Genomic DNA, 10,110 nt, shown 5'->3' with positions numbered 1-10,110 from the left:
CCTAACAAATTTTGAATACGTAATATCCGGCCGAAAAATGTGAATTGTCACAAGAGCTCAGAGGTTAGAGCATTGTCACTCAATCTCAAGATCGCGGATCCAATCAGTGCCAACTTGATTTTATGATCACGTGCACAACTTCCCATTTTCAAAAAGTTAAAAAAAGTTTAATCGGCTTCTAGATCTGTAGATAACGGTAGTTTCGTTAATAAAAACCTTAACTTTCACATAAATCCTTATAAATTTTAGTAACAACGAACATATTTAGAGTTCATGCGCAGCGGTCATTTTTCTACCCTTTCTAAATCGCTTGTATAAGTGTTAAAACGGATTAAAACACTTGCAAAGCATTATATCAACGAGAGTTTTCCTTTTTTACTCCTTAGCAGCTTTTTTTACCTTTAGTGGTTACAACTTTTACAAGTCTAATAACGTTATTTTGTCTCATTAAGATTATATACCTAATTAGGTCTAAGCTTATATTAGTATTTTAGAAACAATTTTCAAATATTTTCTCCATCCTTTGCTTATTAAAGCAGTACTTCTCATGAGACTGGTACTTTTCTGTTTCCGTAACGATAAATCATTATGGGAGACATGAATCCTTAAAAATTTGTGTTTAAACCTCATAATACAGATTTTTATAATGGGGTTATGCTATATACAAAAGTACACTTTTTGTCATTAACGCAAATTCACAAACCCAAAGTGTATATATTCCACGATATTATCTGTTTTTAGATATGTATTGTAACTTTGTAGGAGTACTTAAAAATTACGAGTTTTGAATGTTATTACAAAAATTTATTTTTTTAGCAATAATTTTATTAAATAAAAAATTAATTTTTGTCAACTAATCAGTAAGTCGAGCCTTGTTACAATAGCTATAAAAGTTTGAGAAAATTAATACTAGAAAGCAATTATCATGGGGAGGCGATTTCTTCTTGTTAAGAATCGATACCTTAATAAAAAAAATTTCGACCCCTTGGTGGGACTATTTGGTGTGGTGGAAGTCTAAAAATTTTTTCCTTACATTAATGAAGAGTTTTTTTAACGTTTGCCTTAAAACTACAGATTAAAAGATACAACTAAAAAACCAAAGAGACATGATTAAGGTTTTAATCTACTAGCTTCAAGAGTAATATAATCACTAAGTCTTAGTTATGAGAATAGATTAGACTTAAAATTAGTAAGGTATTTTTTTTTAAAACTAGTTGTAGCTATTTATAGCTCTACCTGAAACGTTTTAAATAAGCACTTGTCTTAGGAGAAGGATCAATATAACTGCCTATAAAGTTTGCTCAGTAGAGGAATTTTTTCAAACCAATAATAAACAATATTTAACCGTTGAAAAGAAGGAAAAATAAAGAGATACTATTTAGTTACTAATATAATTTTGGTTTTTAATTTTCAGTAGACTGAACTGATAAGCATAATGATTTACACTTAATCCTCTTTCAAAAGTTTATCATAAATAAAATGAGATGAAATTCTTGTTTTGAGATAAAATTTTCTAGTTGCGTTTATACACCTTTATAAACTGGTGAATGTGGATGCCAAAACTTTCTGTACTTTGCCTTTCAAATTTCCTTCTATCCCCTTCTTATTTATTTGTTAGTAAGTATTATGTAATTATGTAAAAATTTTTATTATAAAAAAATTATCATAGTAAAAAATTAAGGTCTTAATGCTGCATTGAAAACCCTAATATATTCAAAGAGAGTAGGTATAAGCTAGCACGTAAAAAACCTAATAAACTTAGTTCTGCTCCTTTTTAAGGAACCTCTACTCCAGTTCTACATTTACATGTTACTTTATAAGAGTATATATAAATATAGAGTATTACTTGGTTAGAGTTAGTTTATTTAAGATTTAATCACAGAAATGTCGATGGCATTATTTTCTATATAAGATGTGCTTTTCGTTTTAACTCCCCTTAATGTAGGTTTAACAGTTTAACGACTCCTAAATATATTTCCAAAAAATAATTGAACGTTCCTACAGTGAAAAAAAACTTGGTTCTTTGTAATATTAGCAACTTTTTGGAATACACAACTTTCTTTATGTGGTATGTTACTAGTTTTAATTTAGAGCATAATTGAAATCATTTTATTTTATTACACAAAGGACCCTTAGAAATTTACAATATTTTCTAAAAAAGTCCAAGAAGATTTTAGAAGATAAGATCCGAATAAATATAAAACAAAATATTGATGCTCATAAGTTCAAGTACGTGACTGGATTGTATTTTCAAAAAAAAATTATTATATAATTATTTAAATTAGGCGAATAAAATGAAAGTTAATTTATGCTTAATTGCAGAAGAGCAAAGCTTAAAAGTAAGTTTTTAAAAAACGATTAGAGTAGAGATATATATTCATTAGGTATATCCTTTTATAGACTTGGTTTCCTTCTCAGCTTTAGATTAAAAAAAAAAAGTGGTGATCCGTTGGTAGTAGTAAAAGTAAAGCATACGAGCAGCGCTATTCCGAAAAGTCATGTAACAATTCTTATCTTCTGTACATTTACTCTTACGATTTTTTTTTTTTTTTTTTAATTCTATATAAAAAAATAACCGTCCTTCCTAATATATCCGTATATAGGTATTCTCCAATTTATTTAGACAATATAATCCAGAACGCCAACGGTACGTTTCTCTGATATTATTAGAAACCTTAAAGAAACGATCGCCTTTGATGGATATACTAACCTTATTTAACTAGTGGGTCCTTTCCTATAAACTACTCTTGGGACATTTAAGGACATCGTTTTTATATTCGGAGTCCTATCAAATTAAAGAAGGGAATTCAACTATAAATGGAGCCACACGTCCAAATTTTTTTCGAAAAGTCTAATAATATTAGTAGTCATTTTTTAGGTCTCTCTAGAGACCAAATTATGCACATTGGAAATTATGAACGAATACTTTATGGAGGACCCCTCAAAGTACGCTGCTTTCAGTTTTGATGTCACGTGCCTTACTAACCAGAAAGATGAGCATAATCTTCTCAACATACCGGTCACTCCTCCCCTATTCATGCATTCGAAAATAAACTTGCTTTATACACGTGATTTGTGAATCGAACTAATACTGAATTTAAGCGACAGGTTTGCTCTCGTATTTTGTTATGGATGCCTGGGAAACTAAAGCAGCCCCTTTCAAAAATTTTTATGCTAAAGGTGTTAATGGTATATTGCACGGAATGACTTAAACTGAGCTTAATTCAAACACTATTAAAGTTTTTTTTGCACTTGGAGGCTCCATCCTTGAGGATACCGCCCTGTTTGATAAGTCAACAACGCGAGTGTGGGAAGAAAGTAAAAGAGAAAAAGAGAGATGTCCCCTATTTGATGACGTCTAACAGGGATAAAGTAAAAGAAGAAATATTATCTTATTTCCACTTTGTCTCTCTTCTACTCTCTCTCTTGCTATTATTGTCCCAGAGTATTTTTTTTCGACCCAACCTTTCTTAGAGACACTGCTGTTGAGCTAGGAGCTGCTATGATGATTTTAAGCACAAGAAAGTGGTTGCTGGGGAGCGGGTGTTTTTTTTGAAGCTCTTAACGCTGTACCTATAGTTCCTGTTATAACAGAGATAATCGAGACTACATACAAATAGTTAAGAAGGTTATGCAAGTTACTATCAGACGAAAGAAAATTAAACAGTTTGGTCACCTTAGAAGAGGGAGATATAACTTTATAGATGCCTCAAGTAAAAGTAAAACACGATGGCATTTTTTTTTTTAAAGTTTGAGAACTCCTATAGTTAACAAGCTTTGACAAGCTACCCTTTTTTGAACAGCAAGCTCAAAAGAGAGGGCGGAAGCTTATTACATTTGATAATAAAGAATACCTTGTTGATATGAGTAACAAACCAAGTTTGCCTTTATACGATTTTAAAGTAGATGGACAAATTACTAACGTAAAAAGGGTTGGAAGTGGAGTGTTTTATAATAAAAATAAAGAGAAATGGGAAAAAATAGGTTTAATGGGAGAGGGAACTTTAAACTTTTACAAAAAGGAAATTAGAGGACAATATTGCGAATGATGAATCTCTGTCACTAACAAGGGTTTTAATAATAATAAAAAAGAATATTTTGAAAAGGTTAAAGTACTACGATTACCAAGCGTGAGATTACCGACGATCAAGTTTTCTATATAGAGAATAATAGAGGAGAGTCAACCGGGTGGTTATTGACAAAGAATAAATGCTGGAAATACAATAGTAATAATGAACCCTCTACCAATCTTGCTTTAACTCTTGAAGAAAAGTGGGTAGAGTATACCCGTCATGATTCCAAACATTATAAGTATAGCACACTTCCCTTCAATGCCTACGATTGAAGATTTTGTTTTCAATATAGAAGAAGAATTCGATAAAGCATCTAATAAGTTCAAACTGAGAGGAAAGGAAAGTATTCGGTACGCTACGAAGGAGAATTAAAAACTGTGGTGATTCTACAAATAAGGTTTGGAGACTGGGCGATAATGGAAAATTTTTAGGTTATACACAGGACAAGGAAAGGGTAGAACTTAAAAATAAGCCTCCAGAAATTACTAATACCTTTATAACAAATGATCAGTTAACGGAATTACATCCGGTCATTACATATAAAGAACCATCCAAAGTAATGCCGATGCGGTTTTAATTAAGTTATAATGGACAATATACTAATTGACTTGAATAAATTATTAAAAACCATAAAAGAGCGTAGGAGTTTTCTTGTGAGAATTTAAATGTCGTTAAGGAGGCCAACCTTTTTATACAAAAGGATAATTAAGGGCTTGGGGCTATATTAGGGAAGAGTTATTTATATCGGGCGGAACCATATACAACTTGAAGAACCAGTAGTCTTTAAAAATTCTTTTTCTACGGAAATAAAAATTTAATGTTAAATAAGAAGTTCGAATTAGCGTCCTTGCCGACCCTCCTTAAATAGAGAACGCACTATGAAGGTATTTTTACAAGTGTAACCTGAAGATGCCAACTGAGTATTTACCAATGAGCTAAAATTGGGCAAGGACGGTATATTACGGGTTACCTCAACCTATAATTCAAAGATAAAAAATTATATAAACATCAAATTTTGCTGCTGCTAAAGATAGTGAGGGTACCAGGAAACATTAAGATTACTGCCTTACAACTAGGTTATAACCTTGACCGCAAAACATTATTTAGTGATAGTATTTTATCCTCCTTTCGGGAGTATAAGGGTATTTAAGGTATCATAGTACCATTGAAAAATCAGTTAACTCAAAAAACTTTAGAAGTATTGAAGACCAAGAATTTTCTGACCATATTAAAGAATATTATGCACGCGCTTCGCATTAGTTGGGTTGCTAAAGAGACTTCTCATAATTTACATTCATAAACTCCTTATATAGGAGATTATGAGTAAGCTAACTGGAAAAGTATGACGTTCTTGTGGTAGAATATAAAAATTCAAGATATCTTCTTTACCAGGCCGACAGTGAAATAAAGAACTTTATCATTTCAAGAATTCAATGGCCTTGAAAAAAATTGAAAATTCTAGTTATCTAGCTATATTCGATAATGATTTAAACTTGAAAGTGTTATACAAAAATTTATTGGAAGAACATCAATTTAGTTACATCTGATAAATATATCTCTTCCTTCTCTGTTAGAGTGCCCATGCACAATATTATATTTAAGGAAAGTGAAATGTCGAAAAACCTTAATCGCTTATCTGCTATTAATGGGGAAAAGCATAGTGTGTTATATGACATAAAATCTCAATAATGGAGGAAATACAAGCGATCAAAAAGGAAAATCCCATTTGAAGACACAGTACAGGTCTCTAAAGATAGTGGTAATGTTGTTTTTAAAAAAATAATCCCAGTTTACCAAAAATTAATACATCTTCTAAGTGTAAAGTTAAAGAAACTATTCCTTTTTTTATTCAAAATTTAGAAAAGTTAGTCAATTTTTAGGGTGACTTCCAGAACTTACCTCGAACTTTAAAATATAGGAGGAAAATACTTAATCATGACATTAACCGCGAATCATAAAAATCTTTTATTTACTTTTTAAAAAAAAATTATCCACGTTTCATCTGAAAAAATATAAGAGAGGAAGCTTTACTAAAAAAAATTTTTACCAATAGGTTAGGTAAATACTACGAGACTGCTAAAAGTCTGGAAATGTGGAAGCTGCCTATCACCTAAGTAAATATTAAATTTTGTATGCAAAAGGTGGTATTTTCATGGATTACCGTATAACAGTTTTACGTGACGTACAGTTACTTCCTAAGGGTTTTTTGAAAAATTCAAACCACCTCTTACTAGAGCTACCTTATAAAATAGACTTCGCAAACGGGATTTTAAATTTGCAAATAAATAATATTTTCGCTTGCGTTAAGGAATACCCTTCCCGAAAAGCTTAGTAAACGGATACTTACGAAGTTAAGTAAAATTAATGGGTATTTTGGCAACCTTCTTTCTGAAGTCCAAATAAAAGCATCGCCGTTTCTTCATGACGACATAATGGGGGACCTGCGCTTTTCATAGTAATATTATAGAAAATACTTTTGAGATGAGGGCAATGATAAATTATTTAAAACAAAAAGAGCTTTCAATGCTCTATAACGAAGATTTTGAAATCTCCGAAGTTATTTTGTTCCATTACCCAGTACTCAAGATTATTAGCTTGATTACTAATTTATTATTATTGTAAAATTTTAATTTTTTTCATAAATGATCTTTAAATTGATAACTATAGGGTATTATTTTAAGAAAGAGACCGACCAAAAACAAGAACAGGTTTATTTATTTTTTTTCATTGCTTGTAAAATACAGGAAAAACTAAAAATTATTTATCGGAACAATAATAACCGGAGGCAACTTATTAATTAGCACGACTCCTTGATTTAAGATAAAAACAAAAGCGTAGAAGGTCTTCAGAGTAGGAATTAGCTCTTTTAAAGAATGTGATGCCCATATTTTATATCTCCTAACGATACCTGTACTTCTCTATTTCTGGCATAAAAATAAATTTTTTTTGCCTAAAGCTCGGGTAGGGGAAGCAAAGTAAAAAGTATTACAGGGTTTTTTTCAGGTCTTCCTAAGGTTGGGGTTGACTTTGAAAGGTGTTTTGAATGTTTTACAGAAAATGACATTACGGGCGCACTCCCTCTACAGATAAAAGTTATTAATGGGTCAGGTCTCGTTATTATTAAAATATTCTTTATATAGTTAGCAGAAGTCTGTAAACTATCTATATACGATAAAATTTCATTTTATTTTACAATTATATTCTAAGTAATAAAACCTTATTTTTATCCAATAAAGCTGCTATTAAATATAACTCTAAAGCTAAACTTCTGTAATGTATCTTATTTTTTACAAATATTATAGTTTACTTTATATCTTTAAATTTTCTTAAAATGTAAGTTTGAACTAGGTAATTTATATACTTGGTTATAAGATCTTAAAAAACTGGTTATTGTAACTTCAGTGTATTTTCTTCTCTAGGTTTAAAAGGAACTTTAGTTTCTTAGAACTTAAGGTGTATTACACTTTACAAAATAATTGTATATTGTAAGTTACCCACCACCTAGAATTTTGCTTGAATCCCTTTAATAATTAGCTAAGTCCTTATTTAACTTTTAAAAGTTAATTTTAAGGAAACCAAAAAGTTTTTATGTTTTACTATGTATTTTTGAACTGAACTAATTTAGATTTTAAAAAAAGTCTTATTTTTTCCTAGAGTTATAAATATACAAACAATACCAAATTTTAACAAATATTTAAAATTTGAAAAGTGGCGTCAACATTTTTTGCTTTTATTACACCTGCGAAATATAGGTTTTGTACGACCGACAATTTATATATAAAAGATCCTATAAAAACGTAAATATAAGAGCCTCAGTTACATTCAATAGTCGACGGAAGTAAAATTAAGTCAAAGAGTGAAGAGTGTATATAGCGAGGACACTTGAAATGCTAAGAAAAAAAGTAAGTCAAAGGCAATAAATTAAATACACTACTACTAATAGAAATACCAACCAAAGTATGTAAAACGGTTCACTTGAACGAATAATCTTCCTTTCAAGATTTTATAATAAGAATAAAGAACCTTTCTTGCCTCAAGCTAGGGTAGAGTTTGTCACTTTTTAATTAAACATTGTTAATAGCAAAGTAAACGGTACTTTCTCGCCTAGTTTCTGTATGACTCTGTTTACGTACTATTGCGATGTTAAAAACGAAAATATTTTGTTCAGTGTTGTGACGAGTTAAGCTTGGAAGTTGTTAGAGTTGAGGAGAGATTGTAATGTCTAGTAAGTCTTGCAACTTCCACTAAGTCATTAGTTTTTAAACTTGTGCAAATTTCTAACAAAAGTTTAAAATGAGAAAAGTTTTATTGATTTACTTCTGTTTTTTGCTTGCGTATACGTTAAGTTTATCAAACAGGGTTAGTTAACTTTTTAAATATTTACACTGATTCAAAGTCTAAGTATAGCCGTTATTACCATGTCTGAACGCCTTTGAAGGTAAGAACAGCTTCAAGCAAACCAAAATTGGTTAGTTAAAACTTTTTCAAGGATACGTGAACGTATTTGTAATGGTTTCTTCTTCTACATATCCTTATATTTTAAAAAGTTATACATTTTAAAACCGTGTTTACCGAAACTAGAGAAAGTCTCTGAGGAAGAAGTGCAGGTAGCGTTATCTCAGAGAATATGATAAATATAAATACAGTTATATACTGAATATTGACGCCATCATTTAGTTGAAAAACTGGGGGGGGGGGGTTAGACCGTTTTAAATACTTTAAATATTTCTAAAAAGAGATTCAAAAATTGTTCCGAAATAGTGGAAGTAGATAATAAATTTATCAAGAACAGAGTTGACCTTTTGTTTAGTAGCGACAACTTTTACGAAGCTAGGTTTGCTTGGAAAATTTTATGTTTGCAGGAAAACGGGCTCTCCCCTTAATAGTAAAATTGGAGATTTATCCCAGATTTTTGTTGAGTTAAAAAAAAACTGTGGCTGAAGTTAATAAGACATTTCAAATTCTAACAGATGAAAGCATGATTATTGATGTTGGACTACAAAGAATTAAGAAAAAATATAAAAAGCTGTTTTAGCTTTTAATAACTTTGTTTTAAAAAGAAATCTGTTTTTTTTGCTTCAAAGCTAGATAATAAAAAATGTTTGAGCTCTACAGACAAGTGGAGCTTATTAGCAAAATAAATCGTAATATTAACCTTCAAGCTTTTAAGTGCCTAAAATTCGATTTTTCCATTACGTTGTAAAGCTAAAGACGAGGTAATTTTATTGATAAGGATTTTCTTTCACAATAAAATATACGTCATAACATCAATTTATTTATGCCTGTAACTTATTTTAAGAATTTCTCTCGTAAAGAAAAATAAACTGCGCTTACATAACTTCTGGATGATAAAATTATTTCCTATAGTGAAATTAAAAACTTACCTGGGTAATTTAAAAGAGGAGCATATCCACGTTATTCAGGTGCTCTCTATTAATTTAATTATTATGAGCATAACATTATTCTTGGACATAAAGAAGGCTGAGAAGAAAGGGGACTTATAATATTAACATTACTCCTCTCCATCTGCTTACAACGTAACGTGCAGTAGCAGTGTAGGAAACGGAGCCTTAGTGTGAAAGATCCGCGCCTTATTTTAGCAAGTCTGGTCCAATTAAATTTATTGAGCTTTCTGATTAGTCTAAAACATTTAATTGCAACTATCTAATTTACAAACCTACCTGGGCCGACATGAAAAAGTGTCTTTTATAATAATTGGGCTTACTAGTTGTTAGGCTAAAATTCTTTGCAAGATTATATTAATATTTTTATTGATTAAAATTTCTATATAAGGCCGGGTTAGTTACACAAGAAGCATTTAAAGTTGATTTTTAAATTATGGCCATTAGTTCTATAAATACTAACGTTTGTAAAGAATTCTGAGAAATTTTTACCTTTTTCAAAAGATACCAAAATAGAAAGTAATGACACTATATGTTCACTAGATATAGAATCGCTTTATATAAGTATTCCAATAAAAAATTTATGGATTTTTGTAGAATTCTTTCTAAAAGACTCTCCAGATCCCAAAAATTTC

The sequence above is a fragment of the Zophobas morio genome, unplaced genomic scaffold (assembly GCF_036711695.1).
Source record: "Zophobas morio isolate AGI-343-1 ecotype UQ-CSIRO unplaced genomic scaffold, CSIRO_AGI_Zmor_V1 ptg000120l, whole genome shotgun sequence".
Taxonomy (NCBI): Eukaryota; Metazoa; Arthropoda; class Insecta; order Coleoptera; family Tenebrionidae; genus Zophobas; species Zophobas morio.
The sequence above is the reverse complement of the archived record's forward strand: the minus strand, read 5'-3'. Positions refer to the sequence as shown.